This window comes from Marmota flaviventris, chromosome 2, assembly GCF_047511675.1.
Source record: "Marmota flaviventris isolate mMarFla1 chromosome 2, mMarFla1.hap1, whole genome shotgun sequence".
Lineage (NCBI taxonomy): Eukaryota > Metazoa > Chordata > Mammalia > Rodentia > Sciuridae > Marmota > Marmota flaviventris.
This window is the reverse complement of record NC_092499.1, coordinates 127,617,012-127,637,675: the sequence shown is the minus strand read 5'-3', so window position 1 is coordinate 127,637,675 and position 20,664 is coordinate 127,617,012. Positions and strand designations below refer to the sequence as shown.

Below are 20,664 nucleotides of genomic sequence, written 5' to 3'. Positions count from 1 at the left end.
GAATTGAAACTAGGAGTACATCCCAGCCCTTTTAAAATATTTATTTAGAGATAGGGTCTCCTAGCTGAGTTACTTAGACCTTTGCTAAGTTGATAAGGCTGGTTTGAACTTGTGAGCCTCTTGCATCAGCCTCCCAAGGTCCTAGAATGTGCCATTTTTTAATTTTTGTGCTACTTCTTAAAATTTCAATGTATTAAAAATATTGTGTTTTAAAATTTTCTAATAGATGTCACCTAATTTTGTTTGAACAATCCAACATCATATATGTATGCTATATATTTTAGAGGTCCATTTTTCACCTATTAAACAAAATGTCTTTTGTACATGTAATGTATGACAAAAATAAAAAATAAAAGCCTGGCTATGGTAATGCTTATTTGTTGGGAGGGTGCTTGTATGGATCAATGATGAGCACAATTGTCTGAGGATGCTGAGAGACTCATTCCAGATGTCAATCTGAGGTCTAGACGAGTAACCCTCGAATAGGACAAATAAGATTCTCAGAGCTTGGCTTTATTGGTGGATCCTTAATGAAAACATAATAAAAGTATAAGATTGCCTTTTCTTTCTCTCAAAATATTACTATCCTGTCTTATGTACTTTTATTACATTCAGTTATCCATGGCTTATTTTATTTTCCTCATTTGAATGAAATTGTAGATAGAATATATATAGGAACTATTAATAAGTGAGGAAAAGAGAAATTGAATTAAAATCGATTCAGCTACTGTTATAGGTACTAAAAGACTAACCAGAGGTGGGATAAAGAGAAGAATTTTGTATGCCTATATTAAATGTTTACCATGAAACAATTTTAGTGTTTTGTCATTTTTATGCAAAATATTTTCTGAGACTACTTTTCTTCCCTGTTTTGTTTTGCTGAGGTAGAGAAGAGGAGGGCTTTAATGAGGTCTTCCATTTCAGAAAATAGGGGTAAGTAGCTGAATCAGTATACTCTGACATTCATACACCGTGTTATTTGCCTCATCTTCAGAGTTTTGTGTTTATTTTGTCTGTGACTTATAGGATGATATCTATATGAAATGACTTTTTCTTTGTTGAACTCCACCTGCATTACTAAATTATCAGATTTTTGAATGGAATGACAATTATAAAATTTGGGGAATTTTTTGCAGTTTTATATTATAATAAAATATCTTTTGGGGTACTCTAAGTATGCTGAAGGTTATCTTAAAAATATTTGGTTATAGTGCATTGACTTTATGATTAAGATTATCATCAGATCGCTTGGGTCAGATTCTAGTTATTATGGATGATTATTACTATTCTTCTCATCATGAAGATTTGAATTTATTTTCTTACACTTTTTGATCTGGAAAATTATATATCAAGTTTTATAAGTTTTTTTAAAGCCATGAAGATTTTAAATGACAAAGAATTATGCATGGAGCACTTCATCGTTCTGAAATAAGTTTAATTGTCCAGTGATGATATACTGGAATTTTATATACAGAATCGTTATTTGTTTATGAAGTTGAAGTTAGCATCAGTAGAACAAATAGTTTGTTTCTTGCCATGATTATAAAGATTTTATATTACCTGAAACATTTGCCTGCCTGCCTGCCTGCCTTCCTTCCTTCTACTTGGAACTGAATCCAGGAGATGCTATCTACCAATTAGCTACACCACAGACCTTTTTATTTTTTTATTTTGAGACAAGGTCTTGCTAAGTTGCTAAGGGTGGCCTTCAATGTGTGATCACACTTTTCCAGCCTCTCAAGTCACTGACAATATAGGCATGTACCTCTGCATCTTGCTATGTTATTTTTCTTTTGAAAAATTTATTGTCATAATTTTTTTCAAATGGCTAGTTAAGGTTTTTCTTTTATATTTGTAGTATACTTTAATATATGTATTTATTTCTCCAGAAACAAGTATGATAATTAACAAAATATTATGAAGAATAAGAATTGTAAGTTCTAAGAGTAAAAGCTCATATCACATGGTGAAAGGTGCTCTAGCCTTTCATCACTTAAAAAATGTTTTAGGGTAGATATGAATAGGAGAAGCACTGAAATATGTTTTTGTTTTGTTTTTTAGTACTTGGAGTTGAACCCAGGGTTTTTCTACCACTGAGCTACATCTCTAATTGTCTAATTTTATTTTGAGACAGGAGATTGACAAATTGTCCAAGCTTTTATAGAACTTAACAATCTTGGACTGTTATAGACTTAATAATCCTGCTGCAAATTCCCAAGTGGCTGTGATTACAGGTGTGTGCCACTGTGCCCACCATTGGTTCATGGTTTTAATCTAATAAACATGTTACAAAGCTGTAATTTGTATATCTGTTCATAATAGTATATAAATAGATTTGTGATATCATAGCTGCTTTTCCAATCCAAGAAATATATATTGACTATGAAGTTTATGCTATAAATTGCCAGGGATAAAAATGTACAACCCATGGCTGGGTGTGGTGATACATGCCTATAATCCCAGGGGCTCTGGAGGCTAAGGCAGGAGGATCTCAAGTTCAAAGCCAGCTTTAGCAAGAGCAAGGTGCTAAGCATTCAGTGAGATCCTGTCATTAAATAAAATACAAAATAGGACTGGGGATGTGGCTCAGTGTTCAAGTGCCCCTGAGTTCAATCCCTAGTACCAAAAACCAAAAAAGTACAACCCAATGTGATATATATATATGTTGTAAATGGACACAGTACCTTTTGTTTATTTATTTGTTTTTATGTGGTGCTGAGGCTCGAACCCCGTGCCTCACACATGCTAAGCAAGTGCTATACCACTCAGCTACAACCCCAGCCCCACAATGTGTTTTTTAAAGGAATTTCTAAGTGTGAGAACAGAACAAAGATGAGCTATCTCATTATTTGTGTTCATATTGTTCTTCATAGTGCTACTCCATGCAATAGATTAAAAAAAATGCCATGATAATAGGAATAAACAAAGCTGTCTTTACTGGTGATAATATTGTATATTTTTATTTTAATTCATTTATGGCATTTTATTATAACATTTTAAATTTAATTTAAAAATTTAATTGGATTTTAATTTTATATCTCATTTTTTGTTACTGAGGATTGAACCCAAGGGCAGTTTACAACATAGATATATCCCCAGCCCTTTTTTTATTTTCAAATTTTGAGAGGGTCTTGCTAAATGGCCCAGGCTGGCCTTGAACTTGGGTTCCTCCTGCCTCAGCCTCCTGATCATTGGGATTACAGGTATGTGCCACCAGGCCCTAATTTATTGTGGTACATTCATACGTGCATAATTTGATCACTTTCATTCCACCCTTTTCCTGTCCTTCCTTCCTTTCCCTAAATCTCCTACTTCTATTCTACTGATCACCTTTCTATTTTCATGGGATTCCCCTCCCCTTTACCCCCTTATTTTGGTCAAGCTTCTGAATATGAGAGAAAATATTCAACCCTTGACTTTTTGAGTCTGTCTTATTTCATTTAGTATTATATGTTCTCTATTTCCATCCATTTACCAGCAAATGCCATAATTTCATCCTTTTTATATAGCTAAGTAAAATTACACTGTGTATATATATACCACATTTTCTGTGTCTTGGCATCTGTAGAAAGATTCACAGCTGTGAATCCCATTCAGTGTACTCTTGAAAAAAAAATGTGTATTTTGCTGCATGGAATTTTGTGTTTATGTGTTAGGTTTGGTCTAATTTGTTTATAGTGTTGTTCAAGTCCTTTGATTCCTTAATGGTGTGGTTTTTAGTTATTCAGTCATTAAAATATATACATATTGTAAAATTATTAAAAATTTGCCTTTATCTGTAATTTTTTTTTTTTTTTTGCTTCTTACAGTTTTGTGTTAAGTATGTATATGTGCTAGTAAGCTAGAAAGCTCCCTTTATTATATACTGAAGGATGTTATGGTGGGGAGCAAATTGCATAAGAGTCTTTTCTTATTTCTGGACAGCTGGGAAACAGAAGGAGGAGGGGCTAAGTCCCAATATGGCCTTAATGGGCACATCTCAGTAACCTAACTTTCTCTCTCTTAGACCCTATCTCTTAAAGGTTCTATCATCTGCCAATTGTGCCAAAGGGTGGCAGCGATATTTTTTTTTTATATTTATTTTTTAGTCGTAGTTAGACACAATACCTGAATTTAGTTTTTTAAAAAAATATTTATTTTTTAGGTGTAAGTTGGACACAATGCCTTTATTTTATTTACTTATTTTTATGCGGTGCTAAGGATTGAACCCAGGTCCTTGCACGTGCTAGGTGAGTGCTCTACCGCTGAGCCACAACCCCAGCCCCGGCAGCCACATCTTTAAATGCAGACCTTTGACAGACATTTTCCTGAATTATACCAGTATATATTTGCAATTGCTACATATTTTCAATCAATTGCATTTTTGGTTTTTGACAGTGCTGGAGATTTATCTCGAGGCCTTGTGCTTGCTATGTAAGCCCTTTACCACTAAATTACACCCTAAACTTCAATTGATCTCTTTCTATGTAGAACTTTTTCTTGTAAAAATTTTTATTTTGACATGATTTTCGCTGATATTTAATCTAGAATTCTAAATCTATTTTAGCTTATGTCCATATGGAAAACCTTTTTTCCATGTTTTCCCTTTCATTAAGCTGTGTCTTTGAATCAAAGTGTGGTTCTCTTGTTCATAGCATGTAGTTATATTTCCGATGACTTACTCCTTTTAATAAGAAATTTCAACCCATTTACATTTGATGTAAGAAATAGTAAAGAATAATTTCTGCCATTTTGCTAGTTCTTTTCTCTTTGCATTATATGCTTTATTCCCTACATTCTTCACGCTTGCCTTTTTGTGTTTAATAATACTTTCTAAAGACCCACTGAGAAGAAAATCAGAAAATGGTTCCATTCACAATAGCCTAAAATAAATAAATTAGTAAAACAAAATACCTAGGAATACCCCTAACTAAGAAGATGAAAGACCTCAATGATGAAAATTACAGAACACTGAAAAAAGAAATTGAGACTTTCTCATTGATGTCCTTTGATATTATGTAGATAGTTTTTAATCCTTCAATGATTTTATATTTATTTTGTTAGTGGTTGCTTGTAATAATTTGTTAACTATTTATAATAGAATTTACATTTATTATTAAATTTAATTTCAGCATTATAAAAAATCTTTATTCCTGTATAACTGTTTTCTTATATTTATTTATTATTTTCTTTTTCTCTTTCCCTTCCCCTTCATTTCTTTCTTTTCTTGTGGTACTGGCAATTATACTCAAGGCCCTGTACATGATTGACAGCATTCTACCACTTAACTACATCACTAGCCCTTTTCATTTTTTTTTTTTTACTTTAAATTTTGAGACAAGGTGTCACTATGTGGCTGAAGAGTTGCTGAGAGTGGTTTTGAATTTGACTGTCCTCCTATCTCAGCCCTTCCCATAGCTGGAATATAGACATGCTGTATCAGTTATGCTCCATTTTTGTGGGGTTTTTTTGTCATTCAAATCACAACTTTTCTCCATTGTAAGACTTTAGGCAATTTTAGACTTCTTGCTTTATGCAATCACCTGATATGAGAAGCAAGGATTATCAAATCACTAGTGTATTTATACTTTCTTTTTTTCTTAGAGCTTTGTAGCTATACATAGTAGTTGGCTTCCTCTCCACAAACACATTCAGGGAATTTGATTTCAGTCGACTACTTTTTCCTCCTTGTTTTCCCTGCCCCCCAATACCCTGTACCACCCCCATTCTCCTTCCTGTACTCTGCTAGACTTCCTTGTGATCATCTGTTTATTTACATTTGATTATTTCATTTTACTTATGCATAAAGTTATATATAACCATGTAATTACCAGTGGTATATTTATATATGTACATAACGTTTGGGGGTACCAGGGATTGAACTCGGGCTCTCGCCCACTGAGCCACATCCCCAGCCCTATTTTGTATTTGGAGACAGGGTCTCAATGAGTTGCTTAGCACCTTCCTGTTGCCGAGATTGGCTTTGAACTTGCAATCCTCCTGCCTAAGCCTCCTGAGCTGCTGGGATTACAAGCTTGAGCCAATGTGCCCAGCTGACATAATGTGATATTTTAAGACTATATTCCATATTGTCTCCCCTTTCCCATTCTTCCACTCTACCTATGGATATCCTTCTTCTACACTACTGATCTTCCTTCTGCTTTATGATATCCTATTCTTCTTTCCACTTTTCACTTATTTTACTCTAGATTCTACATATGAGAGAAAACATTCAACCTTTGAGTTTCTGAGTTTGACTTATTTTACTTAGCATGATGTTCACCATTTCCACCCATTCTGGCAAGTGACAAAATTATATTGTTCTTTGTGACTGACTAGAATCCATTGTGTATATTATATATCACAATTTCTTAGTCCATTCATCTTTTGACTGGCACCTGGGTTAATTGTGAATTGTGTTGTATCACTGTATTATGCTGATTTTAGTTCTGGGAAAATACCAAGGAGTGGGATAGCTGGAGCATGTGGTGATTCCATCCCTAGTGTGTTGAGGAATCTCCATACTGCTTTCTAGAATGGATGTACTAGTCTGCAGTTACCAACAACGGAGTATTTCAGTCAGAATTGCAATGGTCAATAATACTGTATTATTATTTTATAATATTGACCATTGCAATTCTGACTGAAATAAAAATGAAAGTATAGTTTTGATTTGCTGATTACTAGAGATGTTAAACTTTTTTTCTTGTATTTGTTGAACATTTGTGTTTCTTCTTTTGAGAATTTTGTATTTATTTATTTTGCACATTTATCGATTGGGGTTTTTTTGACGTTAAGTTTTTTGAATTCATTTTTATACTTTCTATATATTAATCCTCTATCAGAAGAAGAGCTGACAAAGATTTTATCCCATTTTTAAGGCCTCCTCTTTATCTTAATGGTTTCATTTGCTGTGCAGAAACCCTTGATGGCTTCCAACTTCATGATTTTTGGTTTTATTTCTTGTGCTTTTGGGGTTTTGTTAAGGAATTTGTTGCAAGCACCAATATGATTGAGTGTTGACCCTATATTTTCTTCTAGCAGTTATAATGTTTTGGTATGATTTCTAAATGTGATCCATTTTAATTTGATTTTTGTGCAGGGTGAGAGAGAGGGATCTAATATCATTTTTCTACATACGGCTATTTACTTTTCCCAGCACCATTTGTTAAAAAGGCTGTCTTTTCTCCAGAGTATATTTTTGGAAACTTTATCCAGCATATGATGACTATAATGTAAGTATGTTATTTTGTCTGTGTCTTCTATTCTTTTCCATTGGTCTTTATGTCTATTTTGATACCAGTACCAAGTTGTTTTTGTTACTACAGTTCAGTAGTATAATTTCAGATCAGGTATTGTGATGCTTCCTGATTTGCTTTTCTTGCTCAGTGTCTCTTTGGTTGTTTTGGGTTTCGTATTCTTCCAAATTAATTTTTTTTTTAATTCTATGAAGAATATCATTGGTATTTTAATGGGGATTACATTGATTATGTACATTACTTTTGGTAATATGGCCATCTTGACAATAGTAATTCTGTCTCTCCAAAAACAAGGAATATCTTTCCATCTTCTAAGTTCTTCCTCAGTTTATTTCTTCAGTGTTCTATTATTTTCATTGTAGAGCTCTTATTATCTCCTTGGTTAGTTTAATTTCCAAGTTTTTTTTTTTTTGAAGTTCATTGTGAATGGGATGATTTTCCTGATTTATTCCTTGGCTAAATTACTATTGGAAAGGTATTAATTTATGGTCATTAATCTTGTATCCTGTTCCTTTGCAGAACTCATTAAAGTCTTGTGGTAGGATTTTTTTGGGGTCTTTTGCAGACACAGATAGTTTCACTTATTATTTTCCTATCAGTATCCCTTTGGTTTTCTTCTCTTGCCTGATTGCTCTGGCTAATGTTCTGAGGAATATATTGAATAGGAGTGGTGAGTGAGAGTAGATAGCTATTTCTTGTTCTTAAATGCTTTTAGTTTTTCTCCATTTAGCGTGATATTGGCTTTGAGTTTATCATTAATAGCTTTTATGATATTGAGGTAAGTTCTTTCCATCCCTAGTTTCTTAAATGTTTTTAACACGAATGGATGCTGTATTTTATGGAAGATCTTTTTTGCCTCCACTGAGATGCAGATCCTGCCATTTGTACTGGACCTTAATTTCATACTGTTTTAGTGAGGTTCCTTTGTTTCTGACCTCATAGAGGAGAAGTCTTCCTGTTTTTATATATTTAGGGCTGAGGAACTTCTGGGCTGTGCTCTCTTTCTCTATTCTGCCTTGTCTAGATATACTGTCTTTTGTAAATGCCTGATACTTATTTTACTGGTCCTAGTTATTTCATTCATGTGGATTTGAATAGCATTCTGTTCTTTTATGTAAACTGAAAGGCTGTATTTAGTTTTCCTTGTGGGGTAGGTTATTTGCCAACAGATTCTTGTAGGTTTTGTTTTCTGGGACTGTTCTAAATTCTCCTTCAATTTTTAATAATAATTTTGTTATATAGAGAATTTTTGGATGACCTTTTATTCTTTCATCTTAATTTTTTCTGGCCTCCATAATTTCTAGTTTTATTAAGGATTGCTGTTTTAAAGCTTCCTTCTTTGTCCTTATCTTTTAAAAATTCTGATATGTGTAGGTGTATTTCTGTACATTATCCTACTTAGAGCTCATTAGTCTTATAATGTGTAGATAATGACTTGCCTTACATTTGGACAGTTTTATTTTTCTTCAAACATTCTCTTTTTTTCTGGCTTTATACATTAGTATGTTTGATTTCCTTTTTATTTCACAGAGTAATTCAGTTGACCTTTTTAAAAAATGTTTATTTTTTAGTTTTAGGTAGACACAATATCTTTATTTTATTTTTATGTGGTGCTGAGGATTGAACCCACTGCCTCATGCCTGATAGGCAAGTATTCTACCACTGAGCCACAACCCCAGCCCAATTCAGTTGTCCTTTACTCAAATTTATTGCTTGTTATTTTTCTACAAGCTCAAATAAGATGAATATTGTGTTTTTGTTTGTTTATTTTGAGATGGACTCTTGCTGTTTCCCAGGATGAAACCTAGACTTGTGCAATTATCTTACCTCACCTTCACAGGTAGTTGGTAAAATAGGTGCACTCACTTTGCCTGATTTGAATTTTTAATTTAACTTTTCTATTTCTATTTATTCATAATTTCTGTATTTACATTTGTCTTATCTATTTGATAAGACAATATTCTCTTACTTTCCTTCATTTATTTGGACACGGCTTCCGTTAATTCTTTGAAATATTGGTAATGTCTGATTTTTTTCAACCTTTTTAGTTGTACAATTTAGTGAGGTTCCTTTGTTTCTGACCTGCGAAGTCTTCTCACTATTTATTTATTTATTTTTATTCAATGCTGAAGATTAAACTCAGTGCCTCACGTATACTAGGCAAGCGCTCTACCACTGAGCTATAACCTCAGTCCTCAATAGTGTCTGATTTTATTATAGCATTTATTTAATATCTCAAATATATAGGCTTCATCAGATGCAGTTTTTATTGCCTGTTTTATTTTCTTCCATGAGCCAGGTTTTTCTATTTTTTGTGTACATCATATTTTTTCAATACTAGATATTTTATATAATATAAAGCAGTTCTGAAAGTAGTATATCTTTCCATTGTTGGCTATTGCTCTTTGTTTTATGAATTTTTGAGCTAATTTTGTAAAATCTGTTTTTATTTTCTTATATAGCTAGGATAGTCACTGTAACTGAACTAATAAATCACCTAAGGTTGACAGAGATTTATTTAAATGACTTGTACCGGTAACTTTTTCTATCCTTGAAGAAGGACTTTATATTCATCTTGCAACATTACTTGAACACTTAGGCAATGTAAATTTTCCTGCCACCTTCATTTTCTGTTTACAGCCTAAACATTAACCAGAGGTGAGACACTTGGACTTTTTAAACTCTTTTGTGAATATATATACCAATATACATACACATGAACAAAGCTTTCTAGATTTATAAGAATATGTAAGTGTTTTTTAAAGGCCCTAGTTGACATCTCATTTCTCAACTCGTAAGTATTGATCTAAGTTCCTGATAAATGCACTGATGATTCCTTTATTTGCTAGAGTGAACATTGAGTCAAAAAATAACTGTGACTTATAAATATAACTTTTCCTGAGAGCTACATAGAGGTTGGCCCCCAATCCTGGTTAAATGGTTTATTTTTAATATTTACATTATGTTAGTCATCTTTCTGTAACTATAACAAAATCTCTGAGATAAATAAGTTACAAAGGGTAAAGTTTTCAGTTGGCTCATTGTTTCAGAGGTTTCATTCTATGGTTGCTTGATTATATTGTTTTGGGCCTATGCTAGTATAACACATCATTATAGGAGCATGTGGTACAGAAAAACTGTTTACCTCCTTGTGGACAAGAAGAAATAAACGTAAGAACAGGGACCATAATACCAGTATCCTCTTAAACAGTATACCTCCTATAGCCTATCTTCCTCCCAATAGCCCTCACATCCTAAATGTTTTATTCCCTTCTATTAGTGTCACTGGCTGGGGACCAACCCTTTCATATATGAGTGTTGGATGTGGAAAGGAAAATTCAGGATTTAAATTATAGCACAGGGTTTGTGAAACATTACAGAAATATAAGATTCAAAGCTATAAGAAAATATAGAAGGGTGTGATTGTCTTCTTAACCTCAAATCCTTTTCCACTTCCCACTTATTTTGGATCTTTTTTCAACTGATAGTTAATCAATGTTTTAATTTCTTATTTTCCTGTATGGAAATGAAATACAACATATAAGAAAGAACAACAATAACAAAAAGAATAGGCAAGTGGAAAATTGGAAAAAAGGAGGTTGTTATTAAAACTTATTATGTAGGTACAATTCAAACATAAAAACATAAGAAGGAGAAGAAAGAATGGAGAAATGATATTGGGTGTAATAGTGACCAAGATATTTTCAAAATCAAATACAGGTACCAAACTACAAAGGCAGAAAACTCTAGAGAAAATGAAGTGGATAAGAAACTCACATAGGATTTTGAGTTCATTTTTAGTGTATAGAAATACATTTGATTTTAATTATGATTTTTTTCATAGCTTTATTGAGGTAAATTTGAAGTATAATAAAAAGCACATATTTGAAGTACTCAATTTGGTTAGTTTTGACAAGTATATAGTCAATACAATCAATATAAAAAGCATTTCCATTACTTATTTTTAATTTGAAATCATGAAGACTGTGTTCTTGCATGATTTATTACACTAGAAATCAATTACCTTAAGATATAGAACCTCATTCCCACATGTCACCTACTTCAGAATAAAAGGGCACACTTACCAATGTCTCATAGGTTGAGGAAGAAAGTACAAGAAAAGTAAATAAAAAGTACTTTGAGCTAAGGGATGATTAAAGCTTAAAATGTCAGAATCATGGGGCTGGGGCTGTAGCTCAATGGTAGAGTGCTTGCCTCAAATATGTTAGGCACTGGATTTGATCCTCAGCACCACATAAAAATAAATAAACAAATAATAGTGTTTATCTACAACTAAAAAAAAATTAAAAAATCAGAACCACCGGGATGTAGCAGTACTAAAATGAACATTTTTTTTAAAGAGAGAAAATTTTTAAAATTTACTTTTTAGTTTTCGGTGGATACAACATCTTTTTATTTTATTTTTATGGGTGTTGAGGATCAAACCCAGTGCCTCATGCATGCCAGGCAAGCGCACTATCGCTTGAGCCACATCCCCAGCCCTAAAATGAACATTTTTAACTTCAAGTACTTGTATCAGAAAGAAGCTAAATTAACAAATTATTTTCAAATAAGTGTAGGAGCAGAAATATATGAAATATAGAAGAATTAATACAGCTAAAAATTGATAAAAATTTTAAAAAGTCTAATCAAGAAAAAAAGCAAGAACATAAAAATTAATATCAATGGAAATGGAGCTATGAAAATAACCCTACAGTTTGAAGTCTACTTTATTTGATATCAGGATGGAAACCCTTCACCATCAGTCTGTAGATGTCTTTTACTATGAGATGAGTCTCATATTGTTGGGTCTTTTTTTTATACAATCTGCTAGTCTATGTCTTTTGATTGGTGAGTTTAGTCCATTAAGATTCAGGATTATTATTGAGAAATGATTTGTATTCCCAGCCATTTTTGTTTATTTTTGGCATTTAACATGACTTGGTTGCTCCTCTTATTAGATTTTCCTTTAGTGTAATCCCTCCCTCTGCTGATTTTCATCATTGTTTTTTATTTCCTCTTCTTGGAATATTTTGCTGAGGATGTTCTGTAGTGCAGGTTTTCTAGTTTTAAATTCTTTTGTTTATCATGGAAGGTTTTAATTTCATCACCAAATCTAAAAGCTTAGTTTTGCTGGATATGATTCTTGGTTGACATTCATTTTTTTCTCAGAGCTTGGTATAACTTGTTCCATGATCTCCTGGCTTTGAGGGTCTGCGTTGAAAAATCTGCTGAGATATGAATTGGTCTCCCCCTTTATGTTATCTGATTCCTCGCTCTTGCAGCTTTTAAGATTCTATTCTTATTCTGTATGCTAGACATTTTCATTATAATGTACCTTGGTGTAGATCTGTTGTAATTTTGTACATTTGGTGTCCTGTAAGCCTCTTGTATTTGGTTTTCCAATTTGTTCTTCATGCTTGGGAAATTTCCTGATATTATCTCATTGAAGAGATTGTGCATTCCTTTGGTTTGAAATGGGCCAAGGACTTGAACAGACACTTCTCAGAAGAGGATATACAATCAGTCAACAAATATATGAAAAAAATGTTTATAATCACTAGCAGTTAGAGAAATGCAAATCAAAACCATTTCACTTGCTCCAGTCAGAATGGTAGCTATTATGAAAACAAACAACAATAAGTGTTGGCAACAATAAGTGTGGGGAAAACGGTACACTCATATACTGCTGGTGGGACTGCGAATTGTTGCAGCCAATGTGGAAATCAGTATGGAAAATTGGGAATGGAGCCACCATTTAACCCAGCTATCCCTTTCCTTGGCATATACCCAAAGGACTTAAAAACGGCATACTACAGGGATATAGCCACATCAATGTATGTAGCAGCATAACTCATAAGAGCTAAATTGTGTAACCAATCTAGAAGCCCTTCAGTGGATTAATGGATTAAAAAATGTGGCATATATACACAATGGAATATTAAATCAGCAATAAAAGAATAAAATCATGACATTTGCAGGTAAATGGATGGCACTAGAGAAGATAATGCTAAGTGAAGTTAGCCAATCCCCCCAAACCAAATGCCAAATGTTTTCTTTGATTTAAGGAAGATGATTCATAGTGTGATAGGGACACTATTCATATGGGATAGGAGCATAGGAAGAATAGATAAACTCTATATAGGGCAGAGGGATTGGAGTGAAAGGGAGGGGGCCATGAGGTTATAAATTTTGGTGGAATGTGATGATCATTATTATCCAAAGTACTTGTGTGAAGACATGAATTGTTGTGATTATACTTTTTATACAACCAGAGATATGAAAAATTGTGCTCTATATGTGTAATAAGAATTTAATGCATTCTGCAGTCATTTATAAATTAAAAAAACCCTATACTAAAAATTTATTAAGGTAATAATATAATTGCATGACAACATATGTGATAACTATAACATGGTCTATATTAGGGAAGAATCTATGTGCTGCTGAAGAAAGTTGTATAGGGCTGGAGATGTGGCTCAAGCGGTAGCGCGCTCGCCTGGCATGCGTGCGGCCCGGGTTCGATCCTCAGCACCACATACAAACAAAGATGTTGTGTCCGCCGAAAACTAAAAAAAAAATAAATATTAAAAAAAAAAAAGTTGTATACATTTTTGATGGATGAAATATTCTATATATGTCTGTAAAGTCTGAATCATTGAGTGTATTTTTTAGTTCTTTACCTTTTGATTTAGTTTTTCTTTGGAGGATATATCCAGTCGTGACAGAGGCATGCTAAAGTTACCCAGTATTATTGCATTGTGGTCTATTTGATTCTTAAAATTCAGAAGGGATTGTTTGATGTATGTAGGTGATCTATTGTTTGGGACATAAGTATTTATGATTGTTATGTCTTATTGATGTGTAGTGCCCTTAAACAGTATGAAATGTCCTTCTGTCCCTTTTGATTAACTTTGGCTTGAAATCCACTTTATCTGGTATGAGGATAGAAAAACTCTGCTTCTTTACCAGATCCATGGGAATGATACATTTTTTTGCCCATCCTTTTACCTTCAGTCTGTGGATGTCTTTGCATATGAGTTAAGTCTCTTGAAGAAAGCATATTGTTGGGTCTTGCTTTTTGATCTAATATGCCAGTCTGTGTCTTTTGATTGATGGGTTTAGACCATTTACATTCAATGTTATTATTGAGAAGTGATTTTTATTCCCTTCCATTTTGATTTATTTCTGATTTTTACTTTGAATTAGTTTTTCCTTTGATTGACCATTTTTCTAGTGTAGTTCGTCCCTTTACTGGTTTTCAATTTTATTTTTTATTTCTTCTTCATGAAATATTTTATTGAATATTTTGTGCAAGCTTTCTAGTTGTGGATTCTTTCAACTTTTGTTTATCATGTAATGTTTTTATTTCATTGTCAGTTCCAAAGCTTAATTTTGCTGGGTATAGTATTCTCAGATGACTTTTCTTTCAGAGCCTGGTATATATTATTCCAAGAATTTCTACCTCTGGGTTGAGAAATTTCTGGGTTGAGAAATCAGCTAGGTCTTATTGGTTTTCCTCTAAATGTTACTTGCCACTTTTTTTTGTAGCCTTTAAAATTCTATCCTTATTTGGTATGTTTGGCATTTTCATAATAATGTGCCTTGGTGTGAGTATGTTGTAATTGTATATAGTTCTGGTCCTGTAAGCCTCCTTATATTTAATTATCATTATTTAGGTTTGGCAAATGTTCATATTATTTGATTGAAAAGATTGTGTATTCTTTGGTTTATATATCTGAGTCTTCATCTATCCCAATAAACCTTTTAAACAAATATTTTTATTAGTTGTTGAAGGACCTTTATTTTACTTATTTATATGCAGTGCTGAGAATCAAACCCAGTGCCTCACAGACAAGCGTGCCACAACCCCAGCCCCTCAATAAATCTTAAGTGTGGTCTTTTCATATTATTCCTTTTTTCTTGGAAATTCTGTTCATGGTCTCTTAACATCTTTTCTCCATGGTCAGGTTGTTTTCAAGATTATATATTTCGTTTTAATTGCCTGAAACTCTGTATTCCAAGTGATCTAGTATTCTGGTGATGCTTTCCTTTGCATTCTTAATTTGGTTTATTGATTGCTTCATTTTGAGGATTTCTGCTTGATTTTTTTTCACAATCTTTTTTTATTGAAGTGATCTTTCACTTCCTGTATTTTCTCTCTGATTTCACTCATTACATTTTCTTTTACTTCACAGATCAGTTTGACAGTGTACATTCTAAATTCCTTCTATGACATTTCTTCCACCATGATGTTGTGAGATTGTTCTTGAAGTATGTTGGTTTGTTTGAGGTGATTTTTTTCCCTTGCTTTTTCATGTTATTTGTGGGTCTACCCATCTAGCAGTATGAATCTGAGGTAGTGGAGTTTCTACCCTGTGAATTTTAGTGGCCTTGAAGGTTTCTAGTACTTAACATGCTGAGAAGTTTCCTTGGTTTCACTCTGTGCAGCACCCAGTAAAGCAACTTCCTCTATTCTCCTATCTTGAAAACCTCCTAATTGTTATTTTGTATCTTGATAGTTAGTGGAATTTGATTTGTGGTACTAAGAGAGTTTATTCTTGGGTGTGAGTGTGTTTATATATTTTATGTTTCTTATGTCTCCTGTGAATAGAGATAATTGTTTTTCATTTGTAGTTAGATGTCTTTGCATAAAATTTTCTTGACTAAATACTCAAACAAGGGCTCTTAATACTATGTAAAAGACAATTATGTTCTTGTTCCTAGAAGAAAATTTTCTACTCTTTATAACCTCATTATGATGATTGCTAGAGGATTTTTATTATCTTAAAGTACTTTCTTTCCATTTCTTGTTTGTTGTTTGATTTTGACATGAATGAGTGTTGATTTCTGTCAAGTGCAATCTCTACATGATTTGAAAGGACATTATTTTTCTATATATTTTTTGTCATTCATTGTGTTCTTGTAATATTCTATTGACTGGTGCTGTTGAATTTAATTTACTAGTATTGGATTAAAGAATTTGGCAACACCATGCAATTTCTCTACACTCACTGTAGAAACTAAAACAGCTCCCTTTTTCCATATACTCCTTTGCAATTCCCTTCAAACAAATATTTTCTTATACATTTCTGTGTAAATGAAATTTAAATTGCTCATAGTGTGTTCAATGCAATGATTAACACAAACAATGCAGATCAGTCCTGTTATAATTATAGTGCCTATTTATGGCTTTGTTATTAGGTTAATGCTCATCTCACAGAAATGTTTCCTCCTACTCACTTTTAGAAGTGTTCAATGAAGATTACTTATAATTTTTCAAATGCTTGATAGAATTAACAAATCATGCTGTTTGGTTAATTGCATTTTATTTTCAGGAGGTTCTTGATTACTGATATATCTCCATACAAATTATTGGTCTGACCATATTTTTTCATTATTTTATGATTTCTTCATGGTACTATATATGTTTATAGGAATTTATTTTTTGAGATTTTTCAATGTCTTGTGTAAAATTGTCTATAATATTTTCTTCATTTAGTTTATTTCTTTGGACTTCAGTTGAAATGTGTTTTTTATTATATTTGTTATTTGAATTTGCTTTTTGTGTATTTAGATAGGAGTTTGTCACATTTGTTGAATGTAAACTCATTTTATTTTTTATCTGATTAATTTTCGATTCTGAATTTCATCAATCACTTCTCTAATATTTATCATTTCTTTACCTCTACAACATTTGGAGTTAGTTGGTTCTTTTTATAGTTCCTAGAGTGGTAAAATAATAAAACAGATTGAGCTCTTTCTCATGTAGTTGTTTACTGCTATAAAACTGTGTCTTAGCATAGCTTTTATAGAAACCCATAAGTTTTCATTTGTGCTATTTTTTTTCATTATATCAAGATGTTTATAATTTTCCTTGGGATGTCTAATTTGATGTATTGGTTAACATTCTTTTTTTAAAAAAAATTTTAGATATTGATGGACATTTATTTTTTTTATTCATTGTATGGGGTGCTAAGAATAGAACCCAGTGCCTCACAAATGCTAGGCAAGTGCTCTACCACTAGCTACAACTCCAGCCCCAATTGGTTAACATTCTGATATTTAATACTGACTTAATTCTTGATTTTGCAATTATCCTTAAATATTCATATCAACTTTTATTCCTTTCTTAACTTTTGTGATCAGAATATATATTTTAATTATATATTTAATTCTAAAAAGAATTACAGATTATGTTGATGCCTATGCATGGTCTCTACTGGATAAATTCATTGAATTTAATAAAGAAATAAGAGAAAATAACAAAATTCCCAAGAAGAAATTGAGATGCAACTATGAAACAGCTGAGAAAAACAAAGTAGATATAATAAATGTAAAGATAATCTGTTTTCATGGAATGGTAGAAATTATAGTTGAATATTTATATGACACTAAGGTTTAAAGATTCAGTACAGTCTTTAAACTGTAAACACATTCACTTTATTAGATGTTGAGTGGCTTACAAGCCATTAGTATTTTATATTATAATGCAGAAAGAAGAGGGACATGTGGTATGGATTGTTCTGGGGCAGAGTCAGTGATCACCTGAAAATAACTAGTAAAAGAGGTGGCAGGATTCCACAGTAAATGTAACTCTGTAAACAAAATTACCTTCATGTGGGAGGGTTTTGTTTTTGAAAATTGGACAGAATGGGTGAGGGTACAGTGCTTAAGCAGAAAAACACCAAGTAATTCTACCCACAATAGGATACACATTACAAGGTTTCAGGGTTCATATGATATATGTGGAAAAAGAGGTGTTCCTATTCATTACCCAATCATGAGCATGTTTATAGGCCAGGGTCATGGCACAGGAATGATCTATGGGAGGATCACCCCACTCGAGAGGGCACTGCATGGTTTGGCAATTCTGCATGGCTGCTTGGTTTTCTTATATTACAGTACCAGATGACCAGGAGACTAGGGCATGGTGAGGGGGAAAATGCTTTTGTTGCCCATGTGAATACCCTGTAACTATCAGCAGGCCATGAAGGTGTGTGTTTGCTGGGGAAAATAATACACTTGACCCAATTTATTCTGAAATAAAAAGAGGGCAAGGTTAGGGATAGAGATGATCTAATGAACTAGAGAATAGGTAGGGCCTGGGAATGGTCTCGCAAAGGAAGGAGATGCAGTGATGCAGTAATATGGCCCATTTGGATAAAGAGAGGAGAAGCTAGAGAAGAGATTCACTTAGGAGGCAAGAAACCAGGGCCATATGGGGGACAGCAGGTATTAGCTGTTGAAGCCCAGGTACCATAAACCCTGGAAACACTTGGAGGTATAAGGGTGATTGGAGAGGACTTGCACTGACCTGTTCACCTCAGGTGAAGACTGTACAAGGGTGGAGCAGAGGGACTCAGAGCAGGCAACAGAAGGTATGGGGATGTACAATCACAAAAAGGATGTGGAGCAGCAGTGTTCCTGTGACGCATCCCAAGGTGCAGGAAGTGAAGCCTTCAGAAAACAATGCTTCCATGGCCCTGCGGACCAGTGGGCCAGGGGGGTAGGCCTGTACCCAGGCACAGGAGATGTCTTATCTTTCTGAGGAGTGAGGAAGCAGCGCTGTGAGTTATGAGAATTTGGGATTGTGCCCAACCAACAAGAAGTGGTTGGGAACAATGCTGAGAGTGTTGTCACTGTGCCATTTTTTCACGATGTAATACGTTTGTGAACGTTTTTCAGGAAAAGATGGTGAGGGAGACAGACCTCCAGGCTAAGAGGAGTGTGCCCACCATTGCGGATGACATGGAGTCCTTTTATCTATTTGGCATCCCAACAAAATGTAACAGACAGTCTCGCAGCAGACAGCGGGGTGGAGTGTGGCGGATGGACTGGAGGACAGGTACAAGGCAGATGTGGAATATTGCAGCAGGCATACCCCTGGTTAAGCCTAGAAGGTGCGGAAAGCGAGGCCTGTAGCAACCTATCCACCAAGATGGCGCACCCAAGTTCCCCGTGTGTGTGGAACTAGCCCCCAGGTGTGGGATTGTGGATCAGCTCTCTGTGCATTGGGGATGCAGGACAGTGTATGGTGAGCATTGGGGAGTATAGACAGCCGAGAGGAAGCTGGCATCGGAGAGGGGAGACTTGGCACCGGGCCATTGTTCTCATGGTTGCTTGTCATTTGTGTACACTCTTCAGGACAAGGTGGCGGGCGAGGGAGGCGTGCCTGGTGGCTGAGTGGAGCGTGCCCACCTGTGCTGAGGCCGTGGGGTCCTGTTTTGTGTTTGGAATCCCTGTGTTCGCGACTGGGAAACAGGCCAGAGCATGGCCAGGACGGTAAGCTTGGCTGGTCCACCTCCCCCGTGCCAAGCCGGTTGTTGTAGGCTATGAGGGTTGGTGTGGAAATACCATCCCAATGACTGTGCTCGGTCGGGCCCAGGCCCGGCCAGGGGCTTGGACGCGGTTGGTGCGTCCGCGTGCTTGGATCGATGATGAGTCCTCCAATAACATTCCTTGGAAAAGCTGAACAAAATGAGTGAAAACCCATTACCGTCTCGCTCATCGTGACTGAGGTCGGGCACGTTGGCATAGTCGGAGACAGAGGTGGCAGGGTCCAGGGAGAGCTGCCGGGGCTTCCAATACTTGTCCTCCTCATATGCGAATTCCTAGGCCAGGCCGATGCCCACAGCTGAGCTGTGGCTCCGTCCATGTGCGTGTGGCCGCTCGGCATTTTGGCTGAGCCGAATCAGGTGCTCGAAGGGGCTATGCCTACTGGGGCAACAGAGATGTGAGGTGTCCAAGCGCCCTCTTTTAAAAGGTTGGGATGACTTGGAGGCACGAGGTTCTCTGTAGGCACGAGGCATAGCCGTGGCCCTTCGTTTCCTGATGGGACCACTGGGTGAGTGTGTAGCATACGTTATCTCAGGGACAGCGGGGTGGAGTAGAGGACAGGAACAAGGCGGAAGTGGAATGTTGCAGTAGGCAGACCCTTGGTGATGCGTGTAAGGTGCGCAATGCGAAGCCTGTAGCGAACTATCCTCCCAAGATGGCCCGCGCATGTTCTGCGGGTGTGTGGCCGTAGCCCCCAGATGTGCGGTTCTCGATTAGCTCTCTGTATATTGGGGATGCAGGAGAGTATATCCTGAGCATTGAGGATTTTCCTCAGCCTACAGGAAGCTGGCATCGAGAGGAGGGGCCTGGCACCGGGCCTTTGTTCTCATGGTTGCTTGTCGTTTGTGTGCACTCTTCAGGAGGAGGCGGCGAGCGAGAAGGCCTCCTGGTGGCAGATTGGAGCGTGCCCACCTCTGCTGAGGCCCTTGGGTCCTTTTTTCTGGTTGGAATGCCTGTGTTCGTGACTGGGACAAAGGCCGGTGCGTGGTGAAGACGGTAAGATTGGTTTGTCCACCTCCACCACGTCAAGGCAGTTGTTGGAGGATATGCAGGATTGGCGTGGAAATACCGCCCCCCAAATGTGCTC

General features: G+C 35.2%; 2 non-coding genes across 2 annotated transcripts; both read left to right on the top strand.

Annotated features, from left to right (window-relative positions):
* Positions 1-398: 398 nt before the first annotated feature.
* On the top strand, positions 399-465 carry LOC114104793 (small nucleolar RNA SNORD109A). Its single transcript, XR_003584899.1, has one exon. It is a non-coding gene; the product is annotated as a small nucleolar RNA SNORD109A (small nucleolar RNA).
* Positions 466-19,669: 19,204 nt separating this feature from the next.
* On the top strand, positions 19,670-19,763 carry LOC139704856 (small nucleolar RNA SNORD116). The gene has a single exon (XR_011706866.1). It is a non-coding gene; the product is annotated as a small nucleolar RNA SNORD116 (small nucleolar RNA).
* The last annotated feature ends 901 nt before the right edge of the window (positions 19,764-20,664 follow it).